At 40.5% G+C, this 21203-nt stretch overlaps 1 long non-coding RNA gene across 1 annotated transcript; it reads left to right on the forward strand.

Moving 5' to 3' along the window:
* The first annotated feature begins 5451 nt into the window (after positions 1-5451).
* Positions 5452-20241, forward strand: LOC116572279. Its single transcript, XR_004278195.1, has 4 exons — positions 5452-5609; positions 10131-10217; positions 18169-18347; positions 19712-20241. It is a non-coding gene; the product is annotated as an uncharacterized LOC116572279 (long non-coding RNA).
* Positions 20242-21203: the final 962 nt, after the last annotated feature.

Consider the following 21203-nt stretch of genomic DNA (forward strand, 5'->3'; position numbering starts at 1 on the left):
TGTTGGTAAACCAGCTTCAACCATTTTTCATACCTGGTTCATTGCATTCTAGATTCAAATTCCCAGGAAGACTGATTGGCTAAGCTTGTGTCTAGTCCCACCTCTTGGCCAGGAGAGGCTGTGACACTTTGATTGACAGAGCTACCAAGTATGGATGCATGGGGAATGCAGAAAAACGAGGACACTCAGCAAGAGAAGAGGGCAGGAATGCTGGCAGGCAGAAATAACAGATGGTGGCTACCTACATAATGCTCAAAGAGTAGCTCAACTTGAATCTCAAAGGATGTGAAAAAGCATAGAAACTTGGGTTAAAAACTAATAAGATCATGGGCAAGCCCGACTAGGTCGTGGAAAGATTCCTTATTTAATTAAACAGAACCCTATAGCTGGAGATTCAGAAGAATCCCTTTGGTCCTTTGGGGATGGAAAAGGGCAGGGGGGCGGGGGAGTAGAAAAGACAAGGGAGGGGAAGAGAATGATAATGGACTAAGGTCTATACCATGGCGCGCACTAGCGTTGCGTGCAACCCTGCAACAAGGTGCAATGCTCTTGACTAACTCAAGGTCGTGAGCAAATGAGGCCACCTGAACACACCACTGCAGGGATCTGGAGACGCATTGATGCGGCAACAGCATCAGTAAGAGCCAGCTTCATCTGAATAGTTTGGCTGAGCTGATAAAAACATAGGTTTGAAGGCAAAGAGGCTTGAAGCCATATCTCACTCAGGGAAGTTATTTAATCACTCACTTACCCTCTCTGTAAATTGGGAATTCCCACCCAATAGCTCATGGGCACGTCTCAATTGCCGGTGACTTCTGGCCGCCACCCCCTGCTCTGATCGCATCTTCCTTCTCTTTCTCAGCACCAGCTGCGATGACCCCGGTGCTCTCCAAACGGACCAGGTACAATCCGATGGTGGAAACCGTGACCCAGACAAGAAAAGTGGCTGAAGCTGGTTCATGTTGGGTCAGCCTGTTTCTCGAGGCTGCGATGCTCACCGGCTCAGGGCCCCTCCCCCCATCTTCAAATCCAGCAATGTCCGGACAAGTCCTTCTCACATTTCTGTCTCTCTGGTTCTCTCTGGCACTCCTCTTCCTCCCTCTTGCCATTTGCTTTTTATTTTTTATTTTTTTAAAGATTTTATTTGTCAGAGGGAGAGAAAGCACAAGCAGGGGGAGCTGCAGGCAGAGGAAAAAGCAGGCTCCCCCGCTGAGCAAGGAGCCTGGCATAGGGCTCCATCCCAGGACTCTGCCATCCTAACCTGAGCCGAAGACAGCCGCTCAACCGACCGAGCCCACCCAGGCATCCCCCCTCTTGCCATTTTAAAGACCCTTAATAGTGACATTGGGTCCACCTGGAAAAGCCGGGCAATCTTCTGATTTTAAAAATCTTCTGATTTTAACCTTGTCTGCAATTTTAATTGTTCCTGTCTTGTAAATTATCATATGCTCAGCTTCCTGGGAGGGGGGCACAGACAACGCTGGGAGACCTTATTCTGCCTAGCACAAAAATAATACCAAATTTCCATTTTTTTCTTAAATTCAGTAAACTCTCTAATATTCTTCCAATAAATTATCTTTATTTTCCCTGCTTCTGTTACTCCAAATCCACCGTGGTTCCCTCTGCCTATACTCTTCTTCCAACATATGGCATGACTCACCCTCTTGCTCTCCTTGTGTTTGGTACAATGTACCTTCTCAATGGGATCTTCCTACCCCTTCCCTGCTTCATTCCAGGATTCCTGAATCCCTCTCTCCTAATCAATTATTTCCATAGCTCTTACCACCTCCTACCTCACTATGTGATTTACTTATTCATCCTCTTCATTTTGTGTCTCCATTCCCTTGGAACAGAGTCTTGGACACAACAGGCATATAACAAACAGATGTTTGATGAATGAATGACAAAAAGTCATTGTTAGGATGAAATAAAATTGAGATGATTTATGTGTAACCCTTAGAACACTCTGTGGCACATAGTAAATGCTCATGGGATGTTTACTCTTATTTTTAATTCCCCAAAGTCTCTGGCTTCCAGAATTCTTCATGGTAAATGCTTCAGCCCCAACTCGAGTACACCACAAATGTTGCTAACAAGGCCTAGGAAGCCTGTAGTGTTTCTGAGACTGGAGAATAAAACTTCCATTCTTTGAAAGCCACAAAAATCTTTTAAATAAGGCAGTTAACATACTGGCTTTGTCTTTGTGGGACTGTTGGAATGGAAGGACAAATTGTGAGTTTACACACCCCGAGCTCCGTTTGTTTTCCCTTTAGGGTAATGGCTCTCTCCTTCTGAATGTGAGAGACACTGCCCATTTCCTCCTGAGTCCAGTCAACCGCTCTAGCTGTGACAAGGACGGGGCTGTGGCGTTGAGGAATGCGGTTAGAAAGCCACTAAGTGAAAAAAGGCAAGAATGGGGGCACAACCCTCATGGCCATGTGAGCAACGGGCTTTTTCAAATCAGCCTCTGAAGTACCACTTCCCTGAATGTGCCAAAAATGTGAAGCTTTGACCCTGCAAACCAGAGAAGTTCAGGTTTACACTCTAGGTAAAGAAGATTTCCTTAAAGCAGCCCAGCAGCTGCAGGACTCCGAAGAGAAAGAGGAAGACAATACATTTTCTTGCTCGGTCTGCGGTGGCAGGTGCACACCAAGGGTCATGGCCTCCAGAAAGAACTGGGGCTTGGCTGGAGAACTGTCAATTAATCATCCAGGAGAATGCCCGTGACAGCAGGGAGAAAACTCCCATTCATTTCCTCGGGATTGTGCTGCGGCCACTAAACGCTCTGTTTCTCCAAAAAGAATTCACGTGCTGCTTGGCTCCGGGAGTCATTTGTTTGTTCCTGCATGTTGTAGAACATGCAGCTGGAGGGGTCTCTGCTCAGTCCTCTCTACACGGTTCGTGCCTTCTGTCTCCATTTCGTCTCTTACGTGCCCCATGTGGAATGCACCCTCTCTTCTCTTCCTATGTAAATTCCGCTCATCCTTGATGGTCCCTCCCATCAAGCCCCCGTTCCTCTCCTGGCCCTTTCTGTTGACCTTTGTACCCACTTTACCCTGTTCTGTGAATTGAAATGATCATGTATCACATTGAAGATGATGATGATGATGACAATAAAAACTTGGTTTAGAAAATCTCCCACTTTCCCTTTTACTATATATAATTTAGAGCAAGTCACCGTACCTCTCTGAGCCTCTAGGTCGCCCCCCTATAAAATGTGAGGATGGCGAGCGTAACCTGGGAAAGCTTCCTTCAGCTTGCTGCTGCATGTAGTAATTGCTCAGTAAATGGCAGTTCAATCTGAAAGTCCCATCTGTCCTCGCGACGGTTCAGATGTTAAACTAGAGTCTCCAACATGCTGTTGATGTGCCTTTGCAGGATTCCTCAAGATTCCAGGCACAAGTCTTCCTCCTCCTTTCTTCTTTATTCACTGTTCGGATCTTTCCGGAACACGTCAAGGCCATTTTATAGCTGCACCTCCCTAGCCACCATCATCCGGGTCCAAAAGCCCGTCTGGTGTTGAGGCGCTTGTCTTGCGTGGATCTCACGAATCAAATTTCCAAGGCAGCAGCACTGTGCCTCCTGTCGACTCAGACAGCAGAGCAGCAGAAGTCCCCAGGGCTGGGCCGGGTCACTACTTTAAAAAAAATGTGTTCATTGAGGAACCTGAGTGGCTCAGCGGGTTAAGGCCTCTGCCTTCGGCTCGGGTCATGGTCCCAGGGTCCTGGGATCGAGCCCCACTTCAGGCTCTCTGCTCAGCAGGGAGCCTGCTTCTTCCTCTCTCTTTGCCTACTTGTGATTTCTGTCTGTCAAACAAATAAATAAAAATCTTTAAAAAAAAAATGTGTTCAATGCAGGGGGAGCTCTTTCCTCGCTGTAGTTTCCTGCCACTCACCTGACTCAGCTTTCTTTTCGGGAAGCAGATTTGTCCCCCACAGAGAAGTTCATGTCCTGGACAACCTCACCTGTTTCTAGTCCCAGAGTTGGGTGGGTTTTCTGCTACCTCCCTGATGGTTACTGTATTTTCTTTTTGTGGTTCCATTTTTGATACATGGAGTATTTGCCTTGTTGTTTGCTTTTTTTTTTTAAAATTTTTTTAAAGATTTATTTATTTGAGAGAGACAGAGCGGTGGGGTGGCAGGGGAGCGGCAGGGCAGAAGGAGGTGAGAATCCCAAGCAGACTCCCTGCTGAGCACAGAGCCCAGCTTGGGACCGGATCTCACCACCCATGAGATCATGACCTGAGCCGAAATCACGAATTGGAAGCTTTACTAACTGAGCTACTACCCAGGCCCTCCTCACCTTGTTTTGGAGGATGGCTATGCTTTTATTATTATTTTCTGCCAAACTTTTCTTTTTTTAAATTTCAAATCTACTGAAAAGTGGTAGGTAATAAAATTAACATCTGAGATTCACCAAGTTCCACCAATTGTTAAGATGTTGCCAGATTTACTTTCTTCCTCTTTTTTCTTTCTTTTTTTTCTTAACCATTTAAGAGTTAATTGTAGACAACATTACCTGGAACTTCACCCATGAATCCTTTATTTTATACATGGGTAGGGAGTTCTGCAAGAACTCATGGCACCAAGTTCAGTAGAACCTTTGATAAGCTTTTCCTGCTGCACTAGAATTACATTAGTCAGGTAGCATTTTTTTAAAAAAATACATTGATGAAAGTCATTTTGGAAAATGTCACACCATTGTCCTCTGCAATCCAGGGATAGCAATGAGGAATCAAAAGTTGATTCTTGTTCTTTTTTCCTGTGCAGGGAAGGTCTTTTTTTTATTTCCATCTTGGATCAGTTTTGGATGTCCCTTTATGCTTGGTGTGCTGAAATGTGTCCTCCATTTGTTTTGGTGTGGATAAAAACATTTCACTCTGACCAGCCTTCCTGTTTACAGCTTTCTATTTCTTCACTGCTTTATGATATATTTTTGAAAAATCTTTGGCTCTGCCTTCCAAGTTATGGATCAAGCAAGCCCTGTCATGACCCCATCCATTATCCCTCCACACCCTGGTGCCGTGCTCAATTTCCTCCTTACCTGGGTCCTTTTTTTTTTTTTTTTTTTAAAGATTATTTATTTATTTGACAGACAGAAATCACAAGTAGGCAGAGAGGCAGGCAGAGAGAGAGGAGGAAGCAGTCTCCCCGCTGAGCAGAGAGCCCGATGCGGGACTCAATCCCATGACCCTGAGATCATGACCTGAGCTGAAGGCAGAGGCTTAACCCACTGAGCCACCCAGGTGCCCCTATCTGGGTCCATTTTTGATCCCTTGCAAACACTTTTCCTTGCCCCGTCTCTCACTTCGTTATATTTATTTGGCAAACTCAAACCCTCATTAAACTCAATTACCAACACACTTTGCCCTCAACCCAAACAGCTGAACATTGTTAGAGAGAAAAAACACACCTGTGGTGACAATTCTTATTAAAAATTCCCTACCGCAGACCTCCAATGGGCGCGCGGTCAGCATTCCTACAACGCATCTCCAGTGTATTCGCGACACCATTCTCCAAAACGACTCCTCACGTCACCCCCCACTCTGCCTCTCCATCAACTTGCGACTTCACCACTTGCGTGACTCAGAAAACTGAATCAAGCAGCAGGTGAGTTACCAGCTAAACAACCAGAACCCATCCCTATGCTTCCTCCCTTGTCTTTTCCTGCCTCAGCAGCCAGATCAAGGGCGTTCCTGCTCCCATGCTGCTACTGACTGTGTGTCACTGTGTTCTTGCCCAGAAATCTTCCCTAGGGTCATGATCAGGGCTAACATCTCTCTCTTCCCCGTGAGTCCCCTGCCTTACTGTTCTCCACAAACTGCTATTGTCTGTAATAATTTTAATATTGTGGAATCAGCTGCCATTTCTTTTTCTTCCTCTTACTTGGTGTCTCAGCCACATTTGATACTCCTACTTTCTTGAAAGAATTTTTTTTTTTTTTTTCCTCTTGGAGACCCTGTGTGTGCTGGCTTTCCTACCACCTCTCAGACTATTACTCCAAAATTTAGAAACCTGCAGAGGAGGGTCTCAGGATTCAGTCTTGGGTTCTCCTCTCTTCTCAACACACCCTTCTCTAAGTATGTCACCCAATGTTTTAAACACCAACTTTGTATTGATCACACACACACACAGGTATGAACGTACATGTACACACTCACGTGTACACACACTCATATACATATCTACTTCTGGCCTCTTTTCTGATCTCCTCAGTTGAATATCCAATTCACTATTCGACATCTTCACCTGGACATCTCAGATGTAATATATTTGGAATAGAATCCATGCTTTCGATCCTGCCCAAGCTTGTTATTCTCTTAGACTTTAGTATTTTATGCAATGGAATCACCAACACCAGGTTCAAAGCCTAGAAGTACCTCTTGTCTCCTCTCTCTCTGTCCCTGTCTACATCTAGCCCACCATCAAGTCCTATTGACTCTACCCTGAAAACAACCCAAATCTGTCTATTACTCTCCATTTTCACTGCTCCTACACTCGTGATTTTCCACCCTGAATAGACGCTAGAGTTACCTGGCCAGCTTTGAAAATGTGTTTAGGTCTTACTCCGGAAAAATTAGATTTCCCTTCTGCAGCAGGGAGTGAACCACGGTCATGGCTTACTTACAGCAGAGTAGCGGACCCTCACCTGGTCTCCTGGCCCCTGTTCCCCAACCTTTATCACTCTTTTCAGTCTAGCAGCAGAGTGAGATTTATAAGCTATGAATTGTTTCACATCATTCTCCTGTTCAGAACCTGTTCAGGTCTTCCCATGATTCTTAGAATAAAATTTAAATGCCTCATAAGAACGGTGTGGTCTACCTTCGCTGAGCTTGCTGACATCATCTTAAATAAGTCTCTACCTTACTCATCCTGTGCCAAGTGTCCTGATGCTTCCATTCCTTGTCTACCCCATGCTTATTCCTATCCTTGTGCTTAGAACCAGATTTTCTTTGAGTCATATCTTTAGCTAACATTTTATTTTTCACTTCATTATTTGTCTTATTCTCTCCGTGTTCTCAAGATTGGGACTAGGTGGGGAAACTGGATTTATTTTTAGTTGCTCCTAAGCTGTGTGACCTTAAGGAAGTCACTTAACCCTGTGATATTTTCACCCAGACTTATGTGCAAGCCTATGACTTTTTATGATACACAGATAAATTCCTCCTCACTTTTCTTCGTGTAACCCTCGGTCTGAGAAAATCTAACACAATATGGTATCCTGCAAGTAACATTTGTTTAAATTTTTTCTATAAGTAACATCACTTAATATATAAAATGTGAGTGTTCAGAATGATAGATATCTTACAAATTAATTGATATTATTATTCCTAATAATGGTAATGATAACACTTAGCAGTTGGCAGTGAAGAATAAATTAGAAAGATCCATATGAAAAATGTTTATGTAATATGACCTGACTTCAGGGTGTGCATGTATTTTTCTTATGCTGTGAAGGCTGGAAGTTCTAACTTAGATGAAGGTGCAGTGCCGTTACCAGGGTAAATGCTCCCAGATTTACATTTTTCATTAGATGCCAACTTAACTTCGGCTCCAAGAACTCATGGGAGAAGTGGCCTTCAGTTGCCATGTGTCATTTCAGGTTATGTAAGGTCTTGCCACAGGTTCCATTTTTAGCTACATTCATAAAAGGGATTGTTCATCATAATATCAGCTTAGCAGGCACAAATCACACACTGGGTCAAACCTTTAGGGGAAATAAGGTGATTCATTCTATTAATCTTTGGCCTCCCAAGACCTAATAAATCTTGTCTCTTACATTGAGATGCAAACTTGAGCACTCAGAAATGGACCACCTCTCGCTCTGCTGACTTTGTTGTTATAATATCGTGTTTAGACTTTATTGGGGCCACATTTAAAAGCTGTCCTGATCATATACCTAGAAAAACAAGAAAAAATGCTCTTGATGTATTGTTGAACAAAGCAGGTTATTGCAAAGCAGTGTGGTTCAAAATGCCAAAAAAAAAAAATTAGATTATTTTAATGATACAAGATAATATTCACTATGTAATTTATTTTTTAATTAAAAAATCTTAAAATTTGAGGGTAGTTGACACACAGTGTTACATTAGTTTCAGGTGTACAGCATAGTGATTCAATTTCTCTGTACCTAATGCTGTGTTCACCACAGGTGCAGTCACCCTCTGTCACCATGGAACACTATCCTAATTCATCCACTGTATTCCCTTTGCTGTGCTGTGCCTCTTACTCCTGGACTTATTCATTCCACAGCTGGAAACCTTCACCCATTTTACCCAACCTACCCCTTCCCTCTGTCAACCATCAGTTTGTTCTCTGTGTTTATAGGTCTGATTCTGCTTTTTGTTTATTTTGTTTATTTTTGTTATTTTGTTTATTCATGTTTTATTTCTGTTTTTTTTAAAGTACCACATATGAGGGAAATCAGATGGTATTTTGTCTTTCTCAGCCTGACTGCTTTCACTTAGCAGAATACCCTCTAAGTCCATCCATAAATGGTAAAAAAAAACAAACAAACAAAAACAAACAAACAAACAAAACATCCTTTTTATGGCTGTGTAATATTCCTTATATATGTCTCTATATAGCACATTATATATATGTCTATATACTACATTATATATATCTAATACACATATATGTATACATATATATGTATGTATATGTATATAGATCACATCTTTGGTCATTCACCTATGGATAGATACTTAGGTTGCTTCCATCTCTTGGCTATTATAAATAATAAATAATTGTAAATAAATAAATAATTGGCTATTGTACATAAATAAATAATGCTACAATACACATAAGGTACACATCTTTTCAAATAAGTGTTTTTGTTTTCTTTGGGTAGATACCCCATGGTGGAATTACTGGGTCATCTGGTATTTCCATTTTTAATTATCGAAGAACCTCCATACTGTTTTCCACAGTGGCTGCACCCGTTTCTGTTTCCACCAGCTGTGCACAAGTGTCCTTTTCCTCTACCTCCTTGCAGACACTTGTTACTTCTTGTCTTTATGCGTTTAGCCATTCTAACAGGTGTGAGGTGATATCTCATTGTGGTTTTGATTTGCATTTCCCTGGTGATTAGTGATGTGGAACATCCTTTCATGTGTTTGTTGGCTATCTGCATGTCTTCTTTGGGAAAAAAAAATGTGTATTGAGGTCCTCTGTCCATTTTTAAATGGGTTTGGATTGGGTTTCTTTTGGGGAGGGTGTTGAGTTGTGTAAATTCTCTATATATGTTGGATATTAACCCTGTATTGGAAATACCATTTGCAAATAAATATCTCCCATTCAGTAGGTTGCCTTTTTGTTTGATTAATTGTTCTATTTGCTATGCAAAAACTCAAAATGCAAGGATTTAAGTGCTATGGACCAGGCTCACATATGTTCCAGCTGTCCCAGTATACTTTTCAGGTACCTCTATGTTGTGGAGACCAGAGCTCACAGAAGCTAAAGTGATAGCCTCTGCCCATGAAAAATCCTCCTTCTTTGCTCCAGCAGGTGGCACTGAGCATCCTGGGTATGGAGGAACTGCTGTTCCCATCAGCCTTTTGTATGCATAGTCAGGGATTTCACCCAACAGCCAGATTTGGAATGTATTTACAGACTATTGTAAGGTAGATAGAACAATGAATGAGAAATTAAAACTCAGTTGTGGTAGATAAAAGTGTGGGAACTTTGAATGCTTAACTGAAACTCTTCTAGATTCATTTCCTTTTAGGCTACAAACTCAACCGGATTTCTTCTAGACAAACCAAGCCTTTTGGTTCCCAGGGTTACCCAGGCCCAAATGTCCTGGGCTCTTTCTGTGAGATAGGGCACAGAAAGGGACGGTTGGGGGAGATGAAGAGGGAAAAGAAGAAAGACTTGGCTGTATTTTCTAAAGCACCCTTGAGTCAAAGGAAGATCATAATATATTACATTATATACATAAATGCACACCTTGATTGCATTTATCTTGTCATACAGTACAAAAGCAGCTTTGGTGTAGTAGGAGAGATAATTGGAACCAGGAATATTAATAAATTCTAACCTCTGTAGTCAACACTGGTATACCTTGATGTGGGTTATTCACTTTATGTGTTATCCCCTGCAATTCTTATGTCTTTCTCTACTTCTCAGCTATAGGCCTACAAGTCAGCCCTTTGAAGTCGGGCCTAATTAAGAAGGTTGAGATGAGACATAACCGAGATATGTGTGTCTAAGCTTGTAAGTGTTGAAGAAATGGAGAATCCCACGATTTGGTTTTATTGCTGTAGGTAGTGAGTTATAATGGCTAGGATACATCCTTGTTATATTAGCTTAGGCAAGTTTTTTAAGCTCTGTGAGCCTTAGTTTCCTCCCTTAAGAAAGGGGGGAAAATACTGTTCCTAAAATAGGAACAATAATATTAACTTTGAAGCATTGTGATAAATAAATATATAAAATATAATATAACACAAACAATATATAAAAAGTGCTTCCACTTGCCTGGCATAGAGTAGGTACTCAAGAAATGATAGCTGTTGTATTTACCCTAAATTTGGTCATTAGGGAAAAAGTCATTCTAGTGAATACCCATACCATTTTACACATATTCATTGTAATCTACCGATAGATTATATGCCTTTGTGTCCTTTCTTTCCCATTCAGGTAATATCTGCTTGATTTATTTTTAATATATGGGTAGGACAGTACTGTTTTATTGATAAATTGCTTTTCCTATTTTCTCATTTTAAAATATATCAGTGGGACTGGGTTTCAAGTCATAGAAGAAAGCTTACCTACAACTAATTCTCAAGAAATATTTATATTTTAATAGGGCCATTTCCTGATTATTCCCACAATTTCAAGGGAAAGAAAGGAAGTTCTTTAAAGAAGCAGAACCTCGAGGAGACAGATTAAGCCAAATAACGGAGCAGTGATTTGATGTATTGGCCACTTTTATCCAGGGTGTATATCTTCTTGAATGGTGCCCAGGATTTTCCCCCCATTTTTGTGTCCTGATTGGATATACATTAAATTCTTTGGGAGCATCTGCTTGCCCTGACCAATTATTTATCTATCTAGTAAATATTTCCAGTAAGTATTTACTGAATGTGGACTGTTAATAAGAAACTGTAATCAATTTTGGATGCAGCAGAGTATATTAAGTTGCTTAAGATATGCATGGTTATATATTATAGGAACCAATATATATAAATACTTATATATGGGAGAAAGTGCTAAATGCTATGAGAGAATCAGTGAAAGTTCAAGGGAGAGATCATAATCGCTCAGGATAGAGATTTGGAAGGGCCTCCTAGAAGTGGCATCTGACAAAAGTTTTGAATGATGAAGAGAATTTGGGCATCTAGAGATGAGCTCTTGGGCAAAGTGGGCAGACAGAGCATTATGATCAAGGCATAGAGACAGGCGCATGCCAGGAGATAGCCTGTCCTTGCCCTGCTTTGCGTCCTGTTCCTGTTACGTGATCTCTTTGCTTTCAGTATGAAGATGTTTTTAAAAGTAGAAGAGCAATAAAGAAAATAAAAATTTAAAATGCAAAGTGTATTCATCCTTATCAAGCAAAGAACAGTACGTCTGCAGCTTTCCAAAATGAAGGATCTGACAGCCCAGATTGGAGCATCACGGCATTGCATTAAGCCCAAAATGCTCAGCTAAGATGAATAGCAGTTCCTGCGTTGAAGGATGGACAAATTATTTCTTCTTGGTATCCGACCTACCCAACAGGTATCCAAATTCCTTAGCAGATTGGATGTGGCAGTCTTTCTCTGAAGAGGTAGTCAACTGCCCCAAACCTCAAAATCCCAAAATGAAGCACATAAACCAGAGCAGACACTTTGCAAAAACAGTACGCTGTCTATTCCAAGGCATTAGAACCAATCTGTCCAACTATACTTTGTGTCGTTTCCTAGTACATTATTTCATGTGTATTTCATATTCCTTGAGAACACATCCTTCCTCCTCAGTTAACATCTTGGTGTGGTTTGGAGGGCCATCACTTCTCATCTAGGACCCTTTATGGATGACTTCTTAAAAGAAAAGTGTGACCACACTTCATTATTTATTATTATTATTATTGTTTTGTTTGTTTGTTTGTTTTTTGCCGTGTTCTGTGTTGGTTTGCTTTTGCTTCATCCCAGAAAAGTAGGTTCCCTACTGGAATAATTATCCAATGAATGTTTGTAAGTCGACTCAAAATTAAAATAGGAGTTAGCCTCATTCCAGGCTCTACTAGATAAAGATAAAACACTCTTTTTTTTTTTTTTTTTTTTTTGGTGACCTCCAGAAATACAAAACTGCCACCAAAAAAATTTATCCAGTTTAATCACACTCGTGGCCTTTAGTTCAAGTTAGCAAATATAATGCATAAAGCAGTGAGCCGACTTAACATGGCAAGGGCCGATTAAGTAAGAACTGAGCCCTCGAAAACTATCCATGAGGCCAACAGAATTGGTATTTGCACTAGGAGGAGAAAGCCATTGCGACGTCACACATGAACCAGGCTGACTTTGGGGAGAAGTAACTCCTCTCGTGTGGGTGGGACCATCGTGTTCAGTGGTGGATGACCCTCACATACCCTAGACTTTAAAACTCTAAATGAAGGTTGGACTTGGTTAGGACCTAGAGGGTTGTGTGCCTAAAGTAACCATTCAGTGATTCTCCAGGGAAATCTTGGCTGACTTCTTGTGCTCTCCAGAGGCCATCTGCTGCTTTTCTCAGAGAACGCGCTGCCAGCAGCCTGTCCTGGGAGACTTGGCCGTCCGTGTTCTCGCTTCAGTCTAAATGATCTGAGATAAAGGAAAATCCCAGCCACAGATGAGGTAGACACTTTTCTCAGTTTGAATTTCAGGAACATTTGATCGATCTACTATGAAGGAAGTTTTGTATGTCTTTTTTTTTTTTTCCCTCCAAAGGAGAAATTCCACTCAAAATAACCCTCCTTGAAGAAGTGGGCCTTGGTTGGGTACCATATACTCAGTAGAACTGGCAAGCATAGAGGGTCTTAAGACTGCATGTGTACTCAGAGCCTGCCAGTTCTGTGACTCATGACATGGCAGAGGCTGAGTTGGCAGCAAAGTCCTGTCCCAACCAAATGTCTCCTGCCTGCACAATCTAATTCTCTACCCACTTCTGAAGGAGTGCGCTCTCTGGAAGCACATGCGGTCTCTTCCCCATTTGGTTACCTATGTCCGTTTGTAGGTGTTTATGTTTGCCAATGTATAAGATGCATGTTAAATGGCATATGCAAAGTGTGAGTTTAATCGTCACTGTCCTATTTGATTAGAGAACCTCACTCCAGTGCACGATTACAGTACCGTTTCGCACTTAGCTCTTCATTAAACCTTCTCTTTGTCTCTGCTTTGATATTGGGATATACACAAACCTAAACATTCACCTGAGTTCTAGAATACTGCTCTTGAATCCAACCGCTTTTTGACATAAACACTCCGATCATATGCCCAGGACCCCTGGCCATTCCTTGTCCATTCTCATTCTCTTGCTTTTGCTCATGCTGTTCTCCTTGCTTGGAGTTCCCTTTCTCCTGTCTGCTAATCTAGCCCCTCCTACTCTCCGAAGCCTCCCTGGGGTACTTGATCCCAGCTCTACACGAGCCTTCACTCTGGAATCATCACCAAGTTTGGTGGTCTGGGGAAACCAAGTGAGAGGCTGAAAATCAGACCAGGCCAGTCATGTTACAGTTATCTTAATTATGAGGATGAACACGAGGTCAGAGCTCAGGTTGTCCAGCCCATCAGAGAACAATTGTGGGGCTCAGAGACTGTGTACATGGACTAAGAATAATTGTAGAGTCCTGGGCCACTCAGAGCAAAAGCAGCAAAGTTTGGCATGGAGCATTCTAAAACAAGAAGGTATTTAGAAATCTGCTTTCCATCCTTTACAGAAGATCTTGAGAACAGAGAAGTTATGTGACATTCCCAAGGTTAACAGGTATGAGAAGACTGAGCCAGGACCAGAGCACAGACAGTACAAGGATTGAGAAATTTCTATCCAGTGAATGAATGTATGAAGTTGAATGATATACATTCAGCTACACAGACCTGAGAATATATGCAGGTTCTGACTCAATAGGCTTTAAGAATCAACACTTTAAACAAATTCCCAAAGTGTGTCTGATGCACTATAAAGGTTAAAAGGCTGGTCTAGGTTTTCTAGTGAATTCTCACTGTGGTGTCATATGGGCTAGACTATTTAATTTGACTCTCAGGTTTCATTTTTAATATTTTGTGGGAAGTGTGTGTGTGGACTCTTCTTTTGTGTGTCAAAGTTTGGGTGTTCAAATGGACTTTTCAGAATAGTCACAGACTCTGTAATTATCTGAGTGGCTCTTATGGAACATACCTGAAAAATACTTTGAGAGCCTGGGACACTTTTATCACCCATGGATCCTTCTCCTTTTGGCCCTTCCCTTCCTTTGTCCCCTTCTCCCTTCTTCTTCTTCCTCTTCTTCTGGTCTTTTGTGGGTGGATTTGGTATTTCGGAAGACTGATGCAAATTGGTCAGAGCCTGCTTTGGGAAACAAGTTGCATGATTGCTCTGGACCACACTGGATAAAATTATGGTCTGATGGTGAAATAATGTGATCAGTTTTCTACATTTAATTCTAACTCTTTATCAAGGGCCTGCTATATGCACCACCACCCCCCGCCCCCCCAGTTCAGAGGTGAACAAACTCAGGAAGCTCACTCATGAGCTACAGCGAGGTATAAAGACAAAGCAAAGCTTAAAGTGGGCCTTGCTGGTGAGATGCACGGAAGAGTTTGGGCAGGAGTAGAAAGCACACTTTGCATCCATGGCTGACAGTAGAGAAGCTCTCCACTGGCTCTCTGAGTTGATCTACAAGGAGGAATCCTAGGTGAATTTTGAGTAATGGTAGGATTGTTGGCCTAATGCATTGTCCCTCAAGGTGAAGACTCATTTGGAAATGCAAGATCTTATTTTATTACAAAATAATTCTCTTTGTTCTATAACTATATTAAGAATGTCTAAAATTAGATAATAAGCCATTGGATTTTGCCTGAAGAATCTTTTGGCTTAAAGATACCCTCAAATGTAGCACATCTGAACTTAACCTTGGAGTCCATCTAAATGAACATGTTTCCCCTTCAGTGCTCTGTGCTCACCAGCTCGATGCAGAATCCTAAAAGCATCCTTAATGCCTCTTTCATCCTCTACTCTTATCTGATCAACCACAAGAGTCTCTCAGTTTTACTTCCTAAGGATATTTAAAATTTATTTGCTTCTCTCCATCTCTACCATCACTATCCTGATTGAAACTACTGTTTTCTCTTCCCTGGATTTTCATAATCACCTCCAAATTTCCCTCCCAGCTTCTACTCATGGTCCCCTTCAGTCCATTCACCATATTATAGCATTGTAGCCTGAAGGAACTTTTTTATTTTTATTTTTTTGTTAAGAGAAGGAGGGAGCAAGAAGGGGTGGACGGGGAGAGAAAATATTTTTTTTTTTTAAGATTTTATTTATTTATTTGACAGAGAGAGATCACAAGTAGGCAGAGAGGCAGGAAGAGAGCGAGGAGGAAGCAGGTTCCCCGCTGAGCAGAGAACCCGATGTGGGGCTCAATCCCAGGACCCTGAGATCTTGACCGGAGCTGAAGGCAGAGGCTTTAACCCACTGAGCCACCCAGGTACCCCAAGGGAGAGAAAATCTTAAGCAGGCTGCATAGCTAGAGTGGAGCCAGACACTAGGCTTGATCTCACAACCCTGAGACCATGACTTGAGCTAAAATAAAGAGTCAGATGCTCAACTAAATGAGAAACCCAGGCTCTCCAGCCTGAAAGATCTTTTTAAATGCCAATCAGATTTTGTCACTTTCACCCTTAAAATTATCCAGTTCTCTTTAGATAGAGATCGGTATCCTCCATATGGCCTAATGGCATTGTGTGATTGGACTTCTCTTTACCCCTCAGCCAAATCAGCCCCCTCATGTCCTCTGTTGCTTCTGTTGCAACCACACTGGCCTTTCTGTTCATGGAACTAACCATGCTCCCTTCTACCTTGGAAACTTTATTTCCCTGCTCACTTTTTTCCTCTAGGTAAGTACCTATTCACCCTTCACTTTTCAGTAAGCATCCCCTATACTAAACCAGAGTCTTCTGCTTTCATTTCATAGTTCCCTGAGCTTTATTTTGATAACACATGTATAATATATTTTGTTACTATATATCCATACTGTATTTTGATGAAGGGTTCTCTTCTCTATTAGACTGTAAGATTTATGGCATTTATCAATATTTGTGTTTGCTTACCATGATTTTCTGGGAACTAGTATTTTGCCTGGAATCTAGTAGATGCTCAATTAACATAGACAGCTAGAATGAATGAATTGAATCTTTGAGTGGTGCAAAAAGAAACGCATGTCTGGAATGACCAAGTAATAAAAATAAGCTCTGATTCAATAAGATCCAAATGAGCACAAGTCATAAATAAATAAGGGCTGTCTGTCATACTCTATTAAATATAAACATTTCTAGGGAAATATTCTCATGAAACACATACATACTTTTATAACAACTACTGACAAAGCAAGAAATACAATGTGAAAATGGAGGCAAGAATTCTTTTTCTCCCTGATTTTATATCTATCTAGTATCTATCTATCTCTATATATGTCTATATATATATCTATACATATTTCACTATATATGTGAATATATAAGTATTTCACTACATATATGTGGATATATATTTACAAACATGGGAAAATTGAAAATATTATTTAATGAACATGTGTATATCCACCACTTAGGTATAACTGTTAACATTTTACTATATTTGCTTCATACCTTTCTGTGTCTGTGTGCAGCAGGATTTAAGTTGTATTCATTGTGAAGAGATACTTAAGCAAATATTTCCTAAGTATAAGACATTTTGCCTCCATATCTAGATCATTATAAATTAAGAAAATAAGCAATAATTTCATAAAGTAATCTAATAGCCAATCCAGATTTAAATTTCCCCAGTTGTCCCCAAAATGTCTTCTATAATTTTACCAAATGAGGGTCCAAAGTTCACACATCTCTTGAGGTTATTGTGTTTTGTTGTTAGTATCTTTTCATCTGTAATAATCCCTCATTTTTTAAAGTTCCTATATTGATTTTTCTGGTGACTAGGCATTGCCTTGGACTATGCTCTGTCCTGGATTAGTTTGATTGATTCCTGTTGGAGTGATTTATGTTGTTCTTCTAGTTCCTGAAAACTGCAGGTTAGGTCTAAATGCTTGATGGGAACTAAATTAAAAATTATTAACAAGAAGATCTCATAGGTGTTGCTGGGCATGGCATATTGCATCTCAGAACATCTTTGAGAGATCCACCAATAGTGATGCTAAATAAGGCGGTCAGATCCCTCCACTGAATGGTTTTGTTCTTTTATTTTTTTCTTTGCAATTAACAAGCAATCAATGGGATGACTCAGGGCACCTTGGAACTAGCCTTTCCATTTTATCTAACAGTTTTGGCTCCCACCGATGTTCCTTGTCTGAATCAATGCTTTCATGGGTGGGGATTAGATTGCAAAATGGTGATTTTTAGAATTTCTATCCTTTCCTTTGCTTTAATTAGTTGATATTCATTTGCAAAAAATTAGCTTTCCCATATCAACTGGTGATAAATTAAAATTCCTTTTTTAAAGATGTTAAAATGCCTAATTCTCTGTGAGAAGTATTCCAAATGGGCAAATCGACACACCTTGAACATAGCATTTTTGAGTGGTTGTTTTAAGGAGTTGGCTCACTGGTGATCTGCCGTAGTGCATATGCCCAAACCAATTACGGTGCTTTGGTCAATGATCCATGAATTTCAAATTCTAATTAAGTCTTGACACCTTAGGTTAGAATGATGCAAAAGTTCACTAAAGATTACTGAGTCTATGATACCTGTTTAAAAAATACTCTAATTATGTATTTAGTCAACTACTGTTGAAGATGACAAAGTAAATTCTGTGCATTTTAAGGAGTCTCTCAATTCAATATTTACATAAAGAGCCTGGAATGGGCAAAATATCAAGTAATTAATACACATTTTTAAATGCCAAAAATATCCATGTTTAGAAAGTTAATTATGTATTTATGTGATATGGATGGGTGGGCAACTGATAGGCATTTTTAAAAGTTAATTGTATCATATCTTTACAGAGGCTTACTCTGGTTTGTAACAAGACACAATGGTAGACTGGTGTCACATCCCCTTTTGCAGACAGAGCAATGGATCCCTCTTTTCATCCAGACTAGCATCCGATGAATTTCTCATTTGGGCTTGCCCTCCTTCAAAGAGCTGAGGGAAATAAATCTACAACAGCCAACTGCATGCTAAAGTAAGTGTTAGGCTTTTAACTCCCTGAATTCAACCAGGAAACAATAGACACCCAGAGTCAAGGCTGGCAGTCTCTCTCCTAGTTGAGGATGTTGGAATTTATAAGTGAGGCACATTCATAGAAATTATAATGAGGTTGTCAGTTCAGATGGGAATACCCAAGACGGATTTTCTTACTTTTCAGATTCTCATCATTTATTGAAAATGGACTTCTTGGGAATTTATTATTTATTCACTTTCAGATATCTCTATTGTCTTTCATCTAGAAGCATAGCAAATTTTAGAAGGTTTAAAATAAAAGATCTGTGTGTCCTATAGGCTTTTTTTTTTTTTTAAATGGCCTCAATTAGCATCAACTGATGAAATCCCTGAGTGAAATAAGAGAAAAAATATTTCTTGAGCTGATTATGTGCTCTATGGTGTGCTGATACCTTGATGATAAAAGTAATAAGTTTATTGATAGATAATGTTATTCATCAGAAGAAACCTGATCTTTAGAATAAAGGAAAATAATCCTTTACAGAAGACTTTGTTGAATTTAAGAACATAATAGAAGCAAAAAACCATAGTCCCCTTCAGCAATTGTTCCTGCCACATAACTTTTATGCATAATGATTCAATCAAAATTAATTTAATGGACATTTATTCAACTGTATTTGAATGACAATCTAGACATGCTGCAGACACAGACAACTCCAAAATCACAGTGATTTAACCCAGAACAAGTTTATGTCTTGCCTCTAGTGATAGGTACTGTTTCTCAATGTTTTATCTGTATTAACTTCTTTATCTTTTTAATGACTTAAGAGACAGACAGCACTATTATCACCTCCATTTTACAGATAAGGAAAGTGATCTTGCCCAAGATCACACAGCTAGAAAGTGGGCAATTCATTCAGACATCCTGGCCCTCGAGCCTTTTCTTTTAACCTCCATCCTGGCTTAGGCATGGGAGCCAGTGACCAGTTTAATAAAGAGGAAAGCAACCATCAGTACGAACAGCTCTACAAGTAAGAATAACACAGATGTGCACATGGCTTGGTTGACGACTGCCCTTGACCAGTTATCAGCTGTGACTTTGACATTACATGTTGGGCTTTAGTTTCATGATCCGGGAAATGAGAGTGAAAAGAATCTATTTCTGTGTGTGTGTGTGTGTGTGTGTGTGTGTGTGTGTGTGTGTGCACGTGCCTATGTGAGGACTCACATGGATAGGAGAGAAAGAAAAAGACAGGGCAGGGATGAGAGAGAGAGCCCACGCACAGGAGCACAGAAAGTCTGATACTTAGTAAAGTTTTATCTGTTTACAGTGGTTTCCTTTCAGATTTCCTGCAGAGCATTTTAATTGGCCTTTTGGGCTTTCAGATTATAGCTCCTGATTCCTGCTTGTCTCTCCTCGCATTCCCCAAAGCAAGTTCCTTAAATCACTGGGAGAACCAGGTCAAGTCTGCTCTCTGAGAAGGCATGATGTCACCTTGCATAACCAAAGTCCTCAGGAAGATCATGGCACGTGGACTAATGTGTGTTATGGAGAAAGAACTTAAGAAAATGACTCTATTTTCCCACCATGAAATAAAGACAAACTCAGTCTACAGGTGTTCAGGTTCTTGGCCATCTCAGGGAGAGATGCAATCTCCAGGAAGGATTTTACACCAGAAACTCCCTTTTTCCTTTCTGTCATTTTATGGTTTAATGATATTTCTTATGTTACAAAACATTCTCCATCATACATATGTTATTGTTTTATACAGTTTTAAACCTTAAATACACAGCAAAATATTCTAAAGCTTACATTTACTGTCTAAAATGTTTCACAAACTGACAACAAATTGTGCTTCTTTTGGTTGTTAACTTCTTTAGATTGTTAACAATGAGAACTAAAAATATAACTCAAACCATTGATTAAACAGTCTGTTCTGTACTCATACAAATGACTTCTGTGACCTAGAAGAATGCGATAGAGTGTTCATGTGATTATTTAATTTTCTTTAAGAAGAGAAAATGCTGATTCTTGTTTCAATAAAATCCATTCTGGAGATTCTATTTTCTTTTCTTTTTATTTTTTTTTAACTTTTTTGCTAATTTCTTTTGATTGTACCTATTTAATTTAATTTATTTATTTAAAAAATTTGATGAGTATAATGGACAGACAGCGTTACATTCATTTCAGGGGTAATGGGCATTGGAGACAGAAATCCTAGAAGAGAGTTTCTGTTTCTCTTGCTGTTACTGAAGTGGTTTTGACTTTCCCCAGCCTGGTATTTGAAACTTAGAGGAAGAGCAAGGGCCTCTCGCCTCTATCGCGGCCATGTTTGTAAGCCCCATGCCCACCTTCCACATAGAGATCTCCCTGCCCTAAATTCTGGCTCCAACAGGTGCTTTGTCTGTCCGCGCATCCCCCCCTCCCCCCAAATCAATAGAGACTCGGAGTGCTGCTGAGCTGGATGTGATTGCCTTAGGACCTGACTTTGTTTCTCAGCTATCCAGGCTCAGGTCATCCTGAATCTCACAGTCCAGGGCACAATCCTGGCTTAGATGCTGTTCATTATACTGGGGCAGGTCGTTGGTAGAAGGCAGTGGGAGAGAGTAGTCTCCCCTCAGAGAGCAGGCTGCTGGGGTCCTAACACTTTAGGAAGGAGCATTCATGGAAACCAACCAGTTGTGACTGCTGGGCATGCTTCTCAGATAAGAGAGCAGATAAAAGTACAATCTTGTTTTCATTTTTTATTTTAAGTCCAAAATAAAGAAAAACCTTTTCTGATCTAAGTATTTGGTGAGACCGTCAGGAAAGCAGACACTTTCTGAGGCTTTCCCCGGTTCCTCTAGCCCAACTCATCCAATGGCACTTCGTCTCATC

This window comes from Mustela erminea, chromosome 13, assembly GCF_009829155.1.
Source record: "Mustela erminea isolate mMusErm1 chromosome 13, mMusErm1.Pri, whole genome shotgun sequence".
Taxonomy (NCBI): Eukaryota; Metazoa; Chordata; class Mammalia; order Carnivora; family Mustelidae; genus Mustela; species Mustela erminea.